The 17,776-nt window shown below is 45.3% G+C and overlaps 1 protein-coding gene across 4 annotated transcripts in view; it reads right to left on the reverse strand.

The window, feature by feature from the left end:
• Plxna4 (plexin A4) overlaps window positions 1–17,776 on the reverse strand; it is a 450,745-nt gene that overhangs the window by 148,387 nt on the left and 284,582 nt on the right. The window lies entirely within an intron of this gene.

The following is a 17,776-nucleotide window of genomic DNA, read 5'->3' on the forward strand; positions in this document are numbered from 1 at the left end:
ATAAGAAAAGTTTATAGAGAAGCTGCAGATGAACTGATGCCCGTGGTTGTAGTGAACAGACGAAGCCCTGAGTGAGTGAAATTCTAAGGGAACTTGCACTGTTGACATGGGCACAGCCATGATAAGGACTACAGCCTTGGATCCATTGAATGCTGACAAAGCTTTTCTTCATGTGAGTCAGGCTGGAAGTGCATAAAGCCTTCTTTCTCTGATCCAAGATATATCAACAATTAGAAAGTAAAGGCAAATATAATATAGATATCACATAGATGGATAAGGATGTAGTCTATTCAAGCAAAAAGTACAATGGAAATTATGTAATCTTAAGGAAAATGGGTGATGGGTGGAATTGGATTTATTAAGTTTAGAAAACAAAAAGCAAAGCAAAACATAACCTTCCTGATCCAGAAAGACAAATATCAGTTTCTCTTGCATGTGGAATCTAATAAAAAAATATATGATATATATATACATACATATATATATATATGGAAGCAGAAAGGGACTATTTGGGAAGAGGAAGTAGAAGAGCAATGCGAGGTGGCACAGAGTAAGAGAGGAGAGAGAAAGTGAGAGGGAAAACAGAAAGACAAACACTGAAGGAGCTCTCTCATGTGAAGAACCAAAGTTTAAATATATATTTAAATATTTAGGATTTAAAAATGCATCACCTAGATTTTCAAACATGCACACACCAACATAAAAACAGAATGGGGAATGTTTAGAGAGAAGAAGGGGACCAGCATGACAGGGTGAGAAAAAAGGGAGGATAATAGTGGCCAACATGAACTAAATACACATGTGAAGATGCTGTAAGGAAGCCTATCATTGGGGCTGAAGAGACTCAATATTCTTCTCTGGCCTCCATGCATGTATATGCACGCAGACACAGCCACATTCATATGTGTGCACACACCATACACACACATATCACACACACATATGCTCTCGTCCCACACAAAAGAAAACTGCTATTTTGTGATGTGGGAGTGATTTCTTATTAATAAAGAAACTGCCTAGGCCCCTTGATAGGCCAACCCTTAGGTGGGTGGAGTAAACAGAACAGAATGCTGGGAGAAAGAAGCTGAGTCAGGAGTCGCCATGATTCTCCCACTCCAGACAGATGCAGGTTAAGATCTTTCCTGGTAAGCCAGCTCGTGGGCTACACAGATTATTAGAAATGGGTTAGATTAATATGTAAGAGCTAGCCAATAAGAGGCTACAGATAATGGGCCAGGCGGTGTTTAAAAGAATACAGTTTCCATGTAATTATTTCGGGTAAAGCTAGCCATGCGGGTGGCCTGGTGCGGGGATGCAGGCCTGCCGCTCCTTCAACAATTTTGTATATTTAATAATTTAAAATTCAATGTAGAAATAAGCATGAGATAAGATAAAGTGGCTGAGCTGAGCATAAAGCACAGTGGTAGGGCTCTTGTTTAGCCTTTGCCAGGCCCCGAGTTCTATCCCCCAAACCACCACTATTGCAAACAATCGTAGAAAGGCAAAATTGCATCTTAATTTCTATTTTATTAATAACTAATAAAAAACATCTTACTATCACCAAGAAAATTCTTAGTAACATCAACAGAAATGATGTTTTAGGGTTCATTAAAAAAAAAACTTGGTTTGGCATTGAATGATACAGGAATCCAACACCTGGGGTTCAATATATTCCAATAGTTTTTATCAATGGCTACCACATGGAGAGGGACATCCCATAGAGAAGCAGGTGCAAAAATGGGTATTTTTGGCTGAGTTGACTAACTCAAGGTAATTATTATTTACATTTTTTCAGGCTCCAGAGCCGATTAAGTGAAGACTTGTCTTGGAGGTTGGCTAGTAGAATCTTAATTCCCTGAAGCCAGTCAGCTCTATTACAACCCACAGGACAGCGCTGAGTTCTCACGCAAGTCTTAGCAAGTGAGCCACAGTGTGTAGAAAGTTGGTGACAAAGTTTTCAAAGATTTTAGGTATACATTTTTCAGCGGCACACTCACTATCATTGCCAAGCCACACCATGATAAAAATATATTCCAGACATTCTCCCCACAGTGCTCTCCCATGCTATTGTTCTTGCCTAAAGGACCCACTTCCCCACTCACCATTACTGTATTACTACCTTCCTGCCGAAGGGTAAGAAGAAATGCTTCTTTTCTTCAAAGTTATCAGAAAAGTGGCATTTCCTGACAGCTGCTTGTCAGAACCGAAAAGGTCAACGAATGTGGAACATTTTGGTTCCTTTGAAAGAAAACTGTTTAATTAAGTTTCCCAAAACAGCACATCTCTGTGCTATAAAATAAAAACAAAAGTTTCCTCTATAGGACTGCAAAACACCATAAAAATGCTGTTTAAAGGGTTGTGTTTATGACGCTGATAATGTCTGTCAGGAATAAACTACAAATCCATTGGAATATGTACCAGAATCACCAGGAAAAAATGTTCCTCCATCCAAACTGTGAAGCCCACGGAGCTCCATGCCTTATTGCTGGTCAATGGCTGCTGAAGGATAATGGGCACAGTGATGTGGGCCCAGGGTGGGGGTCCAGGGAACAAGTATCAGCTGATGAGAAACACAAATGAAGCCATGTTTCTCACTTTAAATAGAAAACTTCAAAAGTAATAATAATGAAAACAGAGGCCATGAATTTGGAAGAGTTTAGAAAGGAGGGGTGTGGGGGGAGGGTTTAGACGCAAGGGAAGGGAGAAATGATGTAATTGTATTATAATCCCCCAAATAAAAATAAAAAAGTAAAAGTGGTAAGAATCTCTTCCCTTCAGTGGTTAGAGTGTTTTTTTCAGCACCTTTTCCGATTAAAATGCAGTTTCAGAGTACTATGATAGAGATGAGGGATGGTTCAGAAGTTAAGAATACTGGCTGCTTGACAAGAGTTCAATCCCAATTCCCATATAATGGTTCCTAACCATCTGTAACTCAGTGGATCTGAGGCCCTCTCTGGCTTCTATGGGTACCAGACACATACACAGTACATAAACAATGTACATAGATATACAAAACACAGATATGCATGCAGCCACAACATCCATACATATAAAATAATAGTTTTTTTTTTTTTTTTTTTTTTTGGTTTTTCGAGGCAGGGTTTCTCTGTAGCTTTTGGTGCTGGTCCCAGAACTAGCTCTTGTAGACCAGGCTGGCCCCAAACTCCCAGAGATCCGCCAGCCTCTGCCTCCCGAGTGCTGGGATTAAAGGCGTGCGCCACCACCGCCCAGCCTAAAATAATAGTTTTTAAAAGATCAGAAAAATGTGAATTTAGGTGTTTTAGAGTTTGGTTTCTGATATTTTGTAACAAAAGAGTACGTTAATAAATGCCTCCAGACCATGGTGAGTTTCAGGATCCTGAATGGTGAGTGTTGATTTGAACAATCGGAGGCCAAGAATAAACAACGGTTCCCTAACCGGAAAACCATCAGAGAGGATGCAACTCCCAGTCAGAACTGTGTCACCAGTAAGTCAGAGGCAGGATTTCAGTAGTTTTAATTGAATGAATACGTTTTAGAAAGGGATGCTGGGTGATAGAGTAAAGCTGAAGGCTAAGTTCAGAGCCAGAGGGAGCTTAGGTCGCCGAGATCTGTGAGTTTCTGGAAGCTGGACTGGGCCCGGAAGGAGAGTCTCGGCCCAGCTGTACTGGGGGCTTTGAGGATCTGCTGAAAAGAACTTTGACTCCCATATATCATCAGTGCTGTGGTCTGAAAGTCTGCCTGTGCCTGGGAGACGTTAGATCATAAAGAATGAGCAGGGTCAAGGTCAAAGCCAGGATAACTAGACAGCAACGAGAGAGAGGAACCAGCAGGAGCTGGGAAGAGAGAATCCAGTCCTCCCTAGCAAGGGCCCCTTAGTGCACCCCCAGCTCTTGGGGCTCCTGGATAATTGAGTGCTGCGGCCAAATACGTTTGAGTGGCATTGCCTCCCACACGGTCAGCAGAGCTTGCAGCTTCATAACACTAACTTATTAAATATTCCAGAAGTGCTTCTGTGGAGTTATCTACTCAACTCAGATTTCCCCAGATGCAGCTGATCAAAGAAACTTTCCTTAGTTCTACTCCTTAGTTCTAAGAAGCAAAATTTGAGAAATGTTAGATTGACAGCTGCTGAACCTTGTGACCGGGCAGGACCGTGGGCAAGGTCTCTTACACATGCAGGGTCCTTTGCTCCCTAAGACCCGGCATTTTAACAAAAAGAACTGCAGCTCCTGGTCTCACAGACAGGAGAGTAGAACTTCTGAAGGCAACCTTGAGCACAAGTGGTAAACTGAGTCACAGGCTTATGTGTCTCTGGGAAGTAGGGCTGGTAGTATATACCCAAAAGGGTGGCTGAAGACTCCTTGATACCCACTGATTCAGACTCTGAGGAAGTTACCAGTCTGCTCTCGCTTACTCTCGGCCCCCAAACCGCAGGGCCTTATATCAATCCAAAGGCTACAGGGACGAGGTTATAAGTGACAGGCGAAAACCATTTTGGGTGGATTCTTCCAACAAAGCTTGGACAACCTTAAGGCAATTACGAACAGTCTGAAAATAATAGAAGCGAAAGCCAAGACTGACTGGACCCTTTCGTACCAGGATTCTAAGAATTATAGGCATAATTTTTATTATGCATTAACTGTAACCACTCAGTCCGTGGACGTGGAAATAGCCTCATTTTGCTTGCGAGAAATCTCAGATATTCAGAGGTAAAATAACCTACTCAAGGTTAAGTGGAAAAACAGATTCAGGAAGGAGCGCTGGTCTGACCCACCTCTAGCCTCAGCGTGGGACTGGCAGCTCCAGTAGAGACAGTGCTAGGAAAAGATACAGTCTTTCCCCATTTCTCCACTGCTTCACTGTCTGTTCAACTGCCTTGATACAGTTCACCCCACCCTCCACCAGTAGACATTGAAACCACTGCATCCAGTACCACGGCAGCTTCAAGTTCACATTTCCATCGTCTTCTTGTCCTACTCAAATGCACTTTATGAACTCACATGAGATACAGTTCTGCCATCTGTAATCTACACTTTTATTCTTTTTTAAAATTATTTATTCTTTTTATTGAAAAAATTTCTGCCTCCTCCCCGCCTTCCATTTCCCTCCTCCTCCTCCCACTCTTCTCCCCTTTCTTCCACTCCTCTCCCTTTCCCCCCCACTCCTCTTCCCCTCCCCCCACTCCTTTCCCCCTCCCTCTTCAGTCTGAAGAGCAGTCAGTGTTCCCTGCCCTGTGGGAAGTCCAAGGTCCTCCCCCCTCCATCCAGGTCTAGGAAGGTGAGCATCCAAACAGGCTAGGCTCCCACAAAGCCAATTCATGCAGTAGGATCAAAACCCAGTGTCATTGTCCTTGGCTTCTCATCAACCCTCATTGTCCGCCATGTTCAGAGAGTCCGGTTTCATCCCATGCTTATTCAGTCCCAGTCCCGTTGGCCTTGGTGAGCTCCCAAAAGATCAGCCCCACTGTCTCAGTGGGTTAGTGCACCCTTCGTGGTCCTGACTTCCTTGCTCATGTTCTCCCTCCTTCTGTTCCTCATTTGTTCAACTATGTTCCTAGAAGCATTATTTGTAATAGCCAGAACCTGGAAACAACCTAGATGCCCTTCAATGAAAGAATGGATGAAGAAAGTGTGGAATATATACATATTAGAGTACTACTCAGCAGTAAAAAACAATGACATCTTGAATTTTGCATGCAAATGGATGGAAATAGAAAACACTATCCCGAGTGAGAACCTTCATCTGGCGATGGATGGAAATAGAGACAGAGACCCACATTGGAGCACCAGACTGAGCTCCCAAGGTCCAAATGAGGAGCAGAAGGAGGAAGAATACACTTTTATTCTTATAATGCATTTGGTAAAGTCGCACGACAACATGAATGTCATGCAGTCATCTTGAACAATGGCATACATTAACAGCACCTATTTACTTTGGAAAATATCCCATCAATATTCAAACTGAGTACACAGTGTACTTAAGGATCTAAGATTGCTGGTCTTGTATCTAGAGAACTACGGTACCAGTCAATCAGAACTCATGGAATTTCATTACTTCCTTTTAGAGAGAATAGGGAGAGCAAGGCTTGGGCGTGTGCATTAACTTCCCAAACTTGGAGCCTTGGGTAAGAAAGTGAATCAGTCACTCAGGCTCCCGATAGACCCAGTGATATCACAAGAGCTTCAGGATCCAGGCCAGTGTCCTTATAACAGGGGAAATAAAGGATCCTGCTGGTGGCTGTCATTTCTCTTTCTGTTATGGGTTTGATTGGAAATGTGCCCCTCCCAAAGCTCATGTTTTGATGACTTGGTACTCAGTGCAGCAATGTTCACTGTGTGGCCCCTCAGGAGTGACTAGACGGGGACTATGATCTCATCAGTAGATAAATTCACTGATGGATTCGTAGTAATAGGCGAGAGGGACATGGCAGAAATGTGAGCTGGTAGAGGAAGAAAGCCACAGGAGCAGGCATTTTAAAGGCTATTTCTTGTCCCCAATCCCTCCCCTGCTCCCATGCCTTCTTCTCAACCACCATGAGTTGAGTGTTTTTGCTGTCCTATCTGTTCCCTGTCATCGTGTTCTGCATCACCATAGTCCAAGAGACAATGAAGTCAAGTGACTATGGACCCAACCTGTAGTACTGAGTCAAAATAAAATTCTCTGCCTTGAGTTGATTCTTACAGCCCACAGCAGCAGAAAGCTGACTAACACACTCACCAAGCCCAAACCCACATAAAAAAAAAAATCTGTGTAATCGTCACAGAGCAGGAGGTGAGGTGGCAGCCACACAGACCAGGGCCCTGTGTGTCCACATGGCAGTCGCCTTTTGTGATGCATTATGTAACATCCCAGGTGGTTGTCTTTAAAAATGGCACTTCAGGCGAACTGGAGTACCAGGATGCTGACACCAGATTAAGAGAAGGAATGACTGTCAGGGCAATTGCCAGGGACAGATGTTTAATGGAGCTCGGGAGTAGAGAGAAAGCTGTCGACACTTGCTCCAGTCATCAGCCCCAATGGCTAATCCCGATTGTCAACTTGATGGCTTCTGGAATCTGCTGAGAGACATGCTTCTGAGTATATCTGGGAGGGGACTTCCAGAAAGGATTAACTGAGGAGACGGGACCCTTCCCAAGGGTGGGTTGCACCTTCTGATGCCTGGCTCAGCTAAAAAGGAAGAACGACGTGGTTTTGCTTGTCTGCTTGCCTTAACTTCTTGCTGCCGAAGGTATCTATCCCTGTTGCTGCTGCTGCTGTTGCTGTCCTTCACAGACATCAGACTTCAGCTTCAGCTTCTTTGACTTTCAACATTCACTGAAGACCAACAGCTTTCTATGAAATTTCCTGACCTTCAGTACCAGATTGGGACTGCTAACGTAGAACACAGAACACCGACTTCATTCTTAACCTTGCCAGGATGCAGGTGGCCATTGGATTACTCACCTTTTACCATGGAAGCCATTGGAGTAATTTTTATATAAATATACATACACGTCTTATATTCCTTTACAGAACCTATTTATTTGATAAACATCTAGGTTCTCATCTTGTCTGTTTTCACTTCCCTCCCTCGTCTGTCTGTGCTTTGCCTTTATATACTATCTCATTCCAAGACAGAGGGAAGGGGAACAAGCCATCTCCCCATCTATCTGGATGTCCTAGAAGATGAGAACTCAGCCACTCCTTTTGGCTGTGATTATGGTTTGACTCTGAAGTGCTTCCCACAAGTCCACGTTTTAAATGCTTGGTTCTCCATCGAGCTGGTGGTAATATTTTAGAAGGACTTGGAAACCAGGAGGTAGGGCTTGGCTAGAATAAGTTAGTCCTTAGGGGTTAGCCCTTAGGTGGATATATTATCCTTCCTACTTCCCATTACCCCGTGTGTTTCTGGTCCTCCAGAAAATGCATAGCTCTCCTCCACCACACTGTTCTGCTGACATTGCTCCCCTGCCCAAGCACATGGAACTGAATGAACACGGACTGAGCTCTGTGAAACCATGAGCCAAAACATACCTTTCCTTTCTTATTTTCTGTCAGGTATTTTGGCTATAGAAGTGAACACTAATATAGCTTACCAGTTTTACATAAACTTTAAGAATCCAGTAAGACTGGATTCAATGTATTAAAATGCCTTCCCTGGAATGGGAAGAATAACAAAGGAATATCCACAAAGCTCCATTGAGGTGACGTAGCTTTGTCTGATGGAGCAGGATCCCAAGGTCTTGATTCCTATACATCCTAGAAGGCATTGCTCAGTGGTATGAAGGAAGACTACACCTTGGAATTTCCCGAGGGATTTTGAACGAAGCAAGGCTTTTGGAGAGCAGTTGGTACCTGGAACTGAACTGGTTTCAGTCTCAGGCAGAAGTTTGTTCAGGTGTCTTGCCCCCTAATAATACAGCCTTTGATAATAATGATAATAATGGCGAGGATAAACTAGAGCAGTAGCTCAGCCATTGACGGCCAAGATTCACAACCAAAACATCAAGAAATCAGAGCATAAACTGCTTGAACAATTCACTCTGGTCAGTAGAGGTGGTGAGAAGTGAAGGCCTGGATGAAAAGCCAAGTTCATGGTCTAGTCACGAACCCTCATGGTGTCCAGTTAATACACACTTCTGCCTTCTGGGTACCTCTTTGAATAGTGTAAGAGCCATGCTTTCTTATAAAAGAAGTTAACAAGACTTCTCATGTTTAGATGTTAAGAGACTTTCTACTACATGAGTTGCCACTTACAAACATATTTGTTGGGAAAGTATGGGGGGGGGTGCTTCCCTTCCTATCTCTGGCAGGATGAAGTTGATTCTTCATCCTGGTTCTGTATATATCAAGGTACTCTAGATGTTGTAAAAAGGATCTAGTCCCAACTTGTACCAGGCCAGGGCCAACAGAGACCAAATTAAGGGGCCATGTTGTCTAGGAAAAAGGGGTGGATCTTAATCTACCGACTCTCACCTCTTCACCCTGCCTCACCATCCCTGAGGACTCCTCCTACCTTCTAAGGTGTGTTCTGAAAGTAGTGTGTATAGCTTCCTTGCCAAGAAGCTAAAGACTAACAGCATTGCTTGCGACTACAAAGAACTTAATTCCAGCCTGACTCTTGCTTCTGTTTACTTGTGTGATTCTGGAAAGGCTGCTAGCTAGTCCTGGGTGGGAAGCAGGTTGGAGGACAGTGTTCCCAGAGAGTCTTGGGAATGTTCCTATTCCAAGGGCTAGGGCACATTGGGAAATCCAGGACGCCAGCACCGAGGTTTGTAGGAAATTGGAAAAGATAATTGCCTTTCCTCTGGCTCGCTGAGGCTTTGTAATTGTAAAATGGAGACGTTCTTTGTTGATTGAGAAGGAAGGTGGAAGAGAGAAGATCTCAGCAATGACACACGCGAGCCTTCGGGATCCATTAGAGACCAACAGGAAGGCTTCCACTTGAGTGAAAGTAGAAGACTTGCTGCAACAGCTTTTTTCTTAGTGACTGCCCGAGGTGGCTCAGCTTCCTGTCACTCACTTTGCAGCCTACATTTCAAGTTCACACTCCCAGGAGCTATCAGACACGGCCCAGTCTGGGTGCCAGGAGCAAATGTCCAAACCAGCTTGTCATGGTGTCAGGCATCCAGACAAATCAGAACTGAGAACTTGGTCCCCCACAGGAACGAGAAGGATGCTGGAGAGATAGTGGCAGCATCACTGTCAAACACACCTTAGGTGAGAGGATCCAGGAGACTCAGTGCTAAGAGAGTGGGAACCACTTCTTCAGGAGCCTAGTACCTTCAACTGAAAAAAAATCTAGCCCCCACACTAGCATTTCCCACTTAATTAGTGTCCAAGATTGCCACACTTAGTACCAGTTTTAAGATTGTGATAGCTCATATCAGATTCACTCAGACTATCTCTAGGGACACTGAGGCACAAAAAAAATGCAGTCATGTCCTTGTGATATGGGGAGGTTCTTGACAGAAATACTATAGGCTTTTGTATTCTAAGCCCTGAGTGGCATAGACCTTTCTTTACAAACTAACAAACAAAAACTTTTACTTTATTTTGCTTTGTCTACATGCATGCCCATGTACTGCTTGTGTGCCTGGTGCCTATGAAGTCCAGATGAGGCCACTGACTCTCCTAGAGCTGGAGTTGCAGGTGGCTGAGAGGCTCCATGTAGATGCTAGGAATGAACCCATGTCCTCTGCAAGAGCAGCAGTTGTTCTTACCCGGAATCATCTCTCCAGACCCACAGCCCTCTCTTGACCTTATAGTACCACCTTCTCCTTGAACCACGTTTCCTTCAGAAATTATCAGTGTAAGGTAAAGCCACAATCAAAAGGCACCCCTTCACTAGTTCCTTCCTTTAAGAAAGCCTGATCATCTCTGAATCTTAAATTTCAGGCAAGGGACCTAAAAGAAATGTCAAACAGAGAAGGGGGAACAATGTGGAGCTGCCTGTCTTTATGCTTTTGGATGTTGTCTGCTCTCGGACATCCTTTTCTGAACACTGTCAAATCACAATCTTTGCTCCTACCAGGACTATGAGTCCAACTTTCTGCCTCGTTTTCTTCCTCTGCAGCCCTTATCACCTGCTAAGTTACTCTGGTGATGTATGAATTATGTTCATCTCTTTTTGGCTGCTGCTTCTTGCTAAAAATCAAGGCTATCCATCTATTCCCTCCAAAGGGGATAGATACCTTGGCTAGTGTTTAGCACCTAGTAGGTGCTTTGTGACTCTCTGCTGAGTGAGTCCTGGGTGAACGGTCTCAAAGGTTTGCTTATGGGTTGTGTTGGAGGAAGCCAGACAGGACTGCCCCGCCAGTGTTTTTTCTCTGTGGGTAGTTTCATTTTCCAGGAGTTAAGATAGGCTTGGGGGTATCTCAGATACCTGGATGCCATCCACTTTATAGAAGCCAGTAAAATAAAGGATACCATAAAAGATGGTGTTGGTTTGGATATGGAAATCAGGTCTCTAGCTACTGGGGACGTGTGTTGGGGGCCCTTGGATCTCATACAGGGAAGGACTGTGACGTGGGATGGCAGAGACAGTAAAAGTGGTAGGGAAATCTCTCTCTTTCTGGAGCCTTCTGCATTAACTAGCAGAAGATGCTTCTACTCCTGTTGGGGTCATTCTAGGACCCCAGGATTCCTGGCTCCATCACCTCATCTCCTCTTTGATTTGCCTTGTTGACATTTCCTTGCAAGTCCCTCCCATCATCTTGGCAGATTTTTTTTTAATCACACAGTAATTCCCTAATGGTGTAGCTATTCCCTCCACGTTTAAGGAGGTCCAGTAGACACATACCACACACATGCACATGTATGCACCCAGCAAGGAGGAAGCTGACAGAGATAGACAGAAACAAGGTGTTGCCCATGCTCTTACACGTAAATACACACACAACAGAGTGGTGCTTAGAACTGTGGAGAATAAAAGGGAAATTTGAGAGAGACGGAAAAGACGCAGAAAGAGTCAGGAATACGGTGGCGAAATGATATTGGCACCTGGCAGTGAGCGCACATCCCACTCTAAAGGAGCAGTGGTGGCTGAGTGAGGGACAGGAGCCCACTGAGTGAGAGAACAAAAACCAGGTCCTGGCTTCTGACAGCACAATTTGCAAACAACCAAACAAGGCGCCCATTTTTGTTCACTGCTGTCTGGCTACCAGATGTCAAGACCAGCGTTTTCTCGATGTAGCTCATTTAATCCTCACTGAATGTACAGGTTGGTCCTGTTGATTACAAAGATGGCCACCTAGTTCCTATGTATCCCAAACGCGCCTCTCTCTCTGCCATGGCCTCCCCACCGCCCACCACTCTCACTGCAACCCTTCTATGTTCTCAGGACCTCGGAGCTCGCTATGTTCCTCCCTGCCTGGATGGCTCTTCCCATGACTGTCCCCTCCTGCCACCTCATTTTATACTGCCTTTGGCTCAGAAGGTCCTTCACCAGGAACAGTTCCCTGGGGATTGCCTTTCAAAGAGCAGATTTCTGTCGCTCTCCGAGTCATCGCTTCACTCTCAAATCAGTTCAGTTCTCCGCTGTGCTCACTGTTATCTGACAGAAGCCATTCACTCATCCCTTCACTTTCCAGAAAGTATTCTACTCAAAGAAGAAGACCTTGGCGCCTCGACGCACAGAGTTCGTAAGATCGAGAGGGAGCTTGGTTCACAGCGGGAGTTCAGTAAATCATTGCTGAGTACCAGGTGAATAAGTGACCGAGGAGGCTAGTAACTTAGCTGGAGTTTCAGAGCCAGGAAAGAGCGCAGGTGCCTATGATACGCAGGTGTCTTCTACAGGTACGATCACCACTCACCTCGTTCTCTGTTGCCATGAGATTTCCTCACCACCAGCATCCTGCCTCACACCGAGAGCTGGCCCATGGTGAGAGGTTGTCTGGAATCAGTGACGGGGGGGGGGGGGGGGGCTCNGAACAGTGCTCAGACGCGGGGGGGGGGGGGGGGGGGGGGGGGGGGGGGGGGGGGAGGGGGGGGGGGGGGGGGGGGGGGCGCTTCAAACAGCAGCGAGAAGACTCTGGAATTTCTGTATCTATAGGTTCATGGTACTCCACAAGGGAAAAATTGGTATAAAATCTTTCCCCAGCTTAGTGGAATAAAATATATCCTTGGTGTGGAATACAATATATCATACATGGGATTGAGTCAGCAGAGGTTAACATCACAAAAGGATCCTGAAGAAAGCGAGAATGGGCACCATTTAGAAAAGAGAGTATCCATTGTTGCATTAGTCTCTCACTAAATGACCAAACTAAAATTTCCTCAGGCCCAGCAGGGACATGCTGGAGCTGCTGAACAGCTCACAAAACCAATACTCCCTGGGTCTTACCCCAAAGTCAGGGCTTAATATTTCATCTGAATCTTTTTTAGTGTCCCAGGCCTCAAGAGAGAAGGGCTGTGCTTTACTAGGAGTCAGCTAGACCCAAGGCTCATCCCTGATATCAACCCCACATGAACTAAGAGGGTTTCTGGGACTCTGAGAAAAGTTTTCTCCCATGGTTCCAGACACAAGAGAGACAAGGTCCCTACCCTATGGGGATTTCCATGCCAAGGTACAGAGAAGGAAAAAAAGTAAGTCAATAGGGAATATTCAGGCTGGTAGGCAATGGAAGGAACTAGAATGACAGGAAGGAACCATGATGCTGGTATTGGATAGGGACTCAGCTTTAGATGGGTAGTCAGCAGCACAAGAAGGAACAGCCAAGGATGCCTAGTGGGGCATGTAGAGTCAACAAAGGTCCTACACCTAAGGAAATGTACAGGTTCAGGGATACAGTATAGGCTGGCACAAGGGAAGCAGAGGAAAGGGTTCCAAAATGATCTTGGGCAGCATCACAGCAAGGAGTCAAGGGCCCAAGTCTAGAAGTCGGGTTTTATGCCACGAGGACCAGGACAGCTTTGGTGGTAGGAGAACTCAGCCAGCTTGCTCACAACCTCCAGACTCTCTCCTGTGTCTCCACTACGCACCAGGCTGCCTCCTCCGACTCTTTCCATGAGACACAGCACCAGAACCAGAAGTTCCTTTAGGCTGCTGCCTTGCTGCAATTGCAAAAGCTCCAAATGAGCCTTGGAAGGGTGTCTCTAAACAGATGTGGTGGAGCACGGCTGGCACCTCTACTACCAGCTCCTCTGGCACGGGTTCTCCATTAGCTCCCTTGGACACAGGTTCTTCACTCTAAAGTGGGCTGTGATTCAGACGGCCATTGCACTGGGTTTAGGAGTGAGTCTGCCCAGCTCATGGGGTTGGGAAATGTAGACCCTGAGGTGTTTTATGGCCAGGTTTTTAGTGTCTAGAGCAACATAATTGAAACAAGAAACTCAAGGCCATAGGCTTCTGAAGCTGTTTGTCCATTCTTTTATCCATTTAACACATATATATTGCATTCTTATATGTCAGATACTCTTTGGGGGGCTATGATACATACTAAAATTAAAACATCCCATCATTTCTACTCTCATGCTGCATACATTCAAAATGAATGCTGCGGTCTGAGCCTCTCTCTAAACTTCAAGGGGAAACGTCCTCAGGCTTTCTCAAGAGGTTGGCAAAGGCATGAGAATGAGCCCCGCAGACATACAAAAACTAAAAAGATGAAACCTAGCAACATCTCTATTCTCATGGTGCTTACACTCTAAACAAGAAAGATACATAAGTCAACAACAGGCACAACAGGCATGGGAAGTAAACACGAGGGACTAACTTTCTTGGATAGAATTAGAGGAATGTAGGGGGTTGGTAGTTCCTGATCTGGTGGACAGTGGGTTGGAGTTTATCTGGGGAGCCAGGAGAAGTCAAAGGTGGTATAAGGTTTTTAGTTGGATGACTTGGTTGCTATTAACCAAGATAGAGATTAGGACAGGTGAGAAACGCTATGGAGGAAGATGACGAATCTTGCCTTGGGCATGTTAAGTTGAAAGCATATGGAAGGTATGTTCATGAAGATGCCTAAAAAGGCAAGCAGCTGTGTGAGAAGGGCTGGGTGGAGAGCACCAGATAAGATGTGAAGCCATGGGACTGATCATCACCATTAAGGAATAATATAACATTAAGGAGACAAAGGAGAGAGGAGGAGGGACCAGGTAGAAATCAAGAAGCAGGAACTACAGAGGTAACCGGAATTCCAGGATGCTGAGGGACCTTAGATGCAACAATCCAAAGACAGCCTAGTTTTTCTCAGCTTTGAAGCTCACAGGCAAAGACTTTGTTTCCTAAATTTCTCTGAGCTTCTTCACACAATAGCTCTACCAAGGTACCAATGCTAGGGGAATTCGTCAACATATTTCCACTTAAGAACTGACTCCAATTTTGTAAAACTATTGCCTGCAACTCGTTTCTATGATCAAGGTGGCACTGTGCATAGCCACACCTGTTTGCTTCTGTGCTATCAGTGGCGGCTTTATGTCAAGATAGCAGAGCTGGATGATGCAACAGAGTCCATATGGTGCATGACCCTCAACTAAACATTGGTGGAGGCTTTATAGAAAAAAAAAATAGATCCCAGAACTGACTCCTTGGTATTTCATGTCATTAGCTCATTCAGGTCTTTACTCACCTGAAGAAAAAAAAAATAGTAATCTGAAAACTAGCACATGTCACTCCTGGATTATTCAAGCTCTCAAGTGAAGTAGCTCATCACTGTTACCCTTAGGTTCCAGATGATAAAGCCAAGACAGGGAATGTGCCACTTACTTGTCAACTTGACACCAACTAGAGTCACCTGGGAAGAGGGAACCCCATTGAGGAACTGTCTCCATTAGATTGGTCCATGGCCATCTTCCTGAGGAAAGTTTGGTTAATGGTTGATGTATGAGGCTCTAGCCCACTATGAGCAGTGTCACCGCTAGTCAGATGATCCTGAGATGGCTAAGAAGACAAACTGAGCAAGCCATAGAAAGCAGACCAGTGAGCAGCGTATCTGCATGGTTTCTGCCTCACTTCATGCCTTGAGTCCCTGCCGTGGCTTCCATCAAAGGTGGACTCCACCTTTCCAACAAGGGTGGAGATGAATCCTCTCCTCCCCAAAGTTGTTTCGGCCAGTGTTTCATCACAGTACCAGAGAAAGCAAATCAGAACAGCGAACTCAAACGGTATGTCTGGGGTCAGCCCATCAGTTAAGGATGGGTCTGGCTGGAAATCCAGGGACTGACCTCATAGCTGAGCGTATCCTAAGTGTCACCTCACTTATGTTTGGCACACGGCTGTTGGATAACAGTAGAGGATGCTGGTCCTTTCTGAGCTCCAGAACTTACATGACACTCTGTTTAGCAAATGGGAGAGTGAGGGCTGATGCTCAGTGTCGCAGTTTGAGTGTGCAATGTGCCCATAGGCTCATGTGTGTGAACACGTGGTCCTCAAATGGTGGCATTGGTTGGAGAGGTTATGGGCTCTTTAGGACATGGGGCTAAGCTAGGGACAAAGATGACTGGAATCAGGTCTTTGAGGATTACAGCCAAACTATTACATCTAGCCTGAGTTCTGGGCCTCCTGTTTATTACTCCAATATGAGCAAGCCGCTCACGTTCCATGCACTGACCCTCTCCGGTCTTCTCTGCTTTAATGTACTATATCCCTTGCACCACTTTATAAAATCACCTTTACGCTGCTCCTGTCAGGTGTTTTGGTCACAGCAATGATAATCAACTAATATATTCAGATGTTGTGGGACCTGCGCCCTTAGCCACTGTCCTACACAACAAATCTACCAACCCCTCGGACACTAGTGCTGACCCAGGCAATGGGACCTCTGGTTTTGATTTTGGGTATCTGTGAAGTGCAATTCCAAAATGGACGAATATCTGGCCTTCTCACTCCTGTCTTAATTTCCCGACTAGCTTGTCACAATCAGGTGTCCAGCTTGTCTCATCAGCAAACCTGGGTGGGGAGGAAACACTCTAAAGAAAGCAGTGCTGGATGAGAACAGAGCCAAGTAAGTCTTCAGCTGGGGTCTTCGAAGGCAGAGGCATACGCACGCTCAGCGCTATCAGAGGGCTGATCATTTTACACTAGCGGTGTAGCTTTTACGTTTTTCAAGGTCCGTTCGTTCATGGTTTAACTCCCAGGTTTTGAAATTCTGGATTTCAGATCAGGCCAGGCATATTGAAATGTTCTCTGTCATAGTCAGGTCTTGGGCCTTCTTTAAAGAATTCACTTCCATCAAAGAAAGCCCTCTCCATCTCCTACAGCCGTGGAATTAGGCAGAGAGTGAGGAGTGGGGCATCACACTAAGAAAAGCAAAAAACGCAGATAGGGGATGGATTCATCACCAGCTGCTCATTCCATCCCAATTGTATCCAAAACATTTCACCATCCCCAAGCCATGGCGGCCTCCAAAGGGCACCACAATGAATCCCTGTCTTGCTGAAGCTGGCAGATCCAGAGACCCCCACTGAGAAAAGAAGTCATCAGGCTCCTAAAGAGGGTTGGGGCTACTGTAGGCTTCCAGGACATAATATACAAGTACTGTGGGCGGCATAATGTAGAATTCATCTCCCTCACTCTGTGGAGCTGGGACAGGCAGAACAATCTAGACTCTGTCAGCAAGGTCCTCCAGAGAGTTCAGGCGCACTGATGAAGAGGAATAAGAGAGAGAGCTGTCCCTCACGGCCACGGCCTCATCACTCAGTGCTAAGGCATCCATATTCATGAACTAGATGGACAGCTTCCAATATGACCTCCTAGAAATAATGGGGCAGAGGTCCAGCAGTGCCTACCCACCATTGGTGTTCCGGGATATACTGTGGAAAGTAACACTCTGGGCAGTGAGGAAGAGGATTATAGGAAACCCCTCTAATTATATGACATTGTCTCTGGTCTGCACTGAGAACCCCTGATCAACTTACTTAGCACTTGGCTAACCTCCAGAACCAAGTCCAATATTGCTAAGTCCTACTTAGTTTCAGCCAACAATCACCCCTATGCCCTATCTGTCCATGGATTGGTGTTCATGTGATGTTCTAGAGGTCCCACAAGGTTAGAGGTACCCAGGAGCGCTCAGGGCACACAATGTATCATCTCACTCCACGGCACTGTCTGTTCTCCAAACCTTCATCCATCTGGCTCTTCTATGATGCTCACTTACCTCGGTTTCTTCCAGAAATATCTTTGCCATCGCACAAACCTCTTGGGACCAGAAAGGTGACTTTGACAGGCAGTTATCTGTTGTGTAGGGAAATCTGACCTAGAACTTGGGATTCTAACTTAAGAGTTTTTCTTTAAGGTAGTAAATGTTGGTTTTGAGCCTCGCCACCCCATCATTTCTTAGCCAGTGGATTTGTTCTAGACCCATGGATGTTTTCCTAT

Source organism: Alexandromys fortis, unplaced genomic scaffold (genome assembly GCF_014885135.2).
Source record: "Alexandromys fortis isolate MF-2015 unplaced genomic scaffold, M_Fortis_MF-2015_v1.1 scaffold_57, whole genome shotgun sequence".
NCBI classification, from domain to species: Eukaryota; Metazoa; Chordata; class Mammalia; order Rodentia; family Cricetidae; genus Alexandromys; species Alexandromys fortis.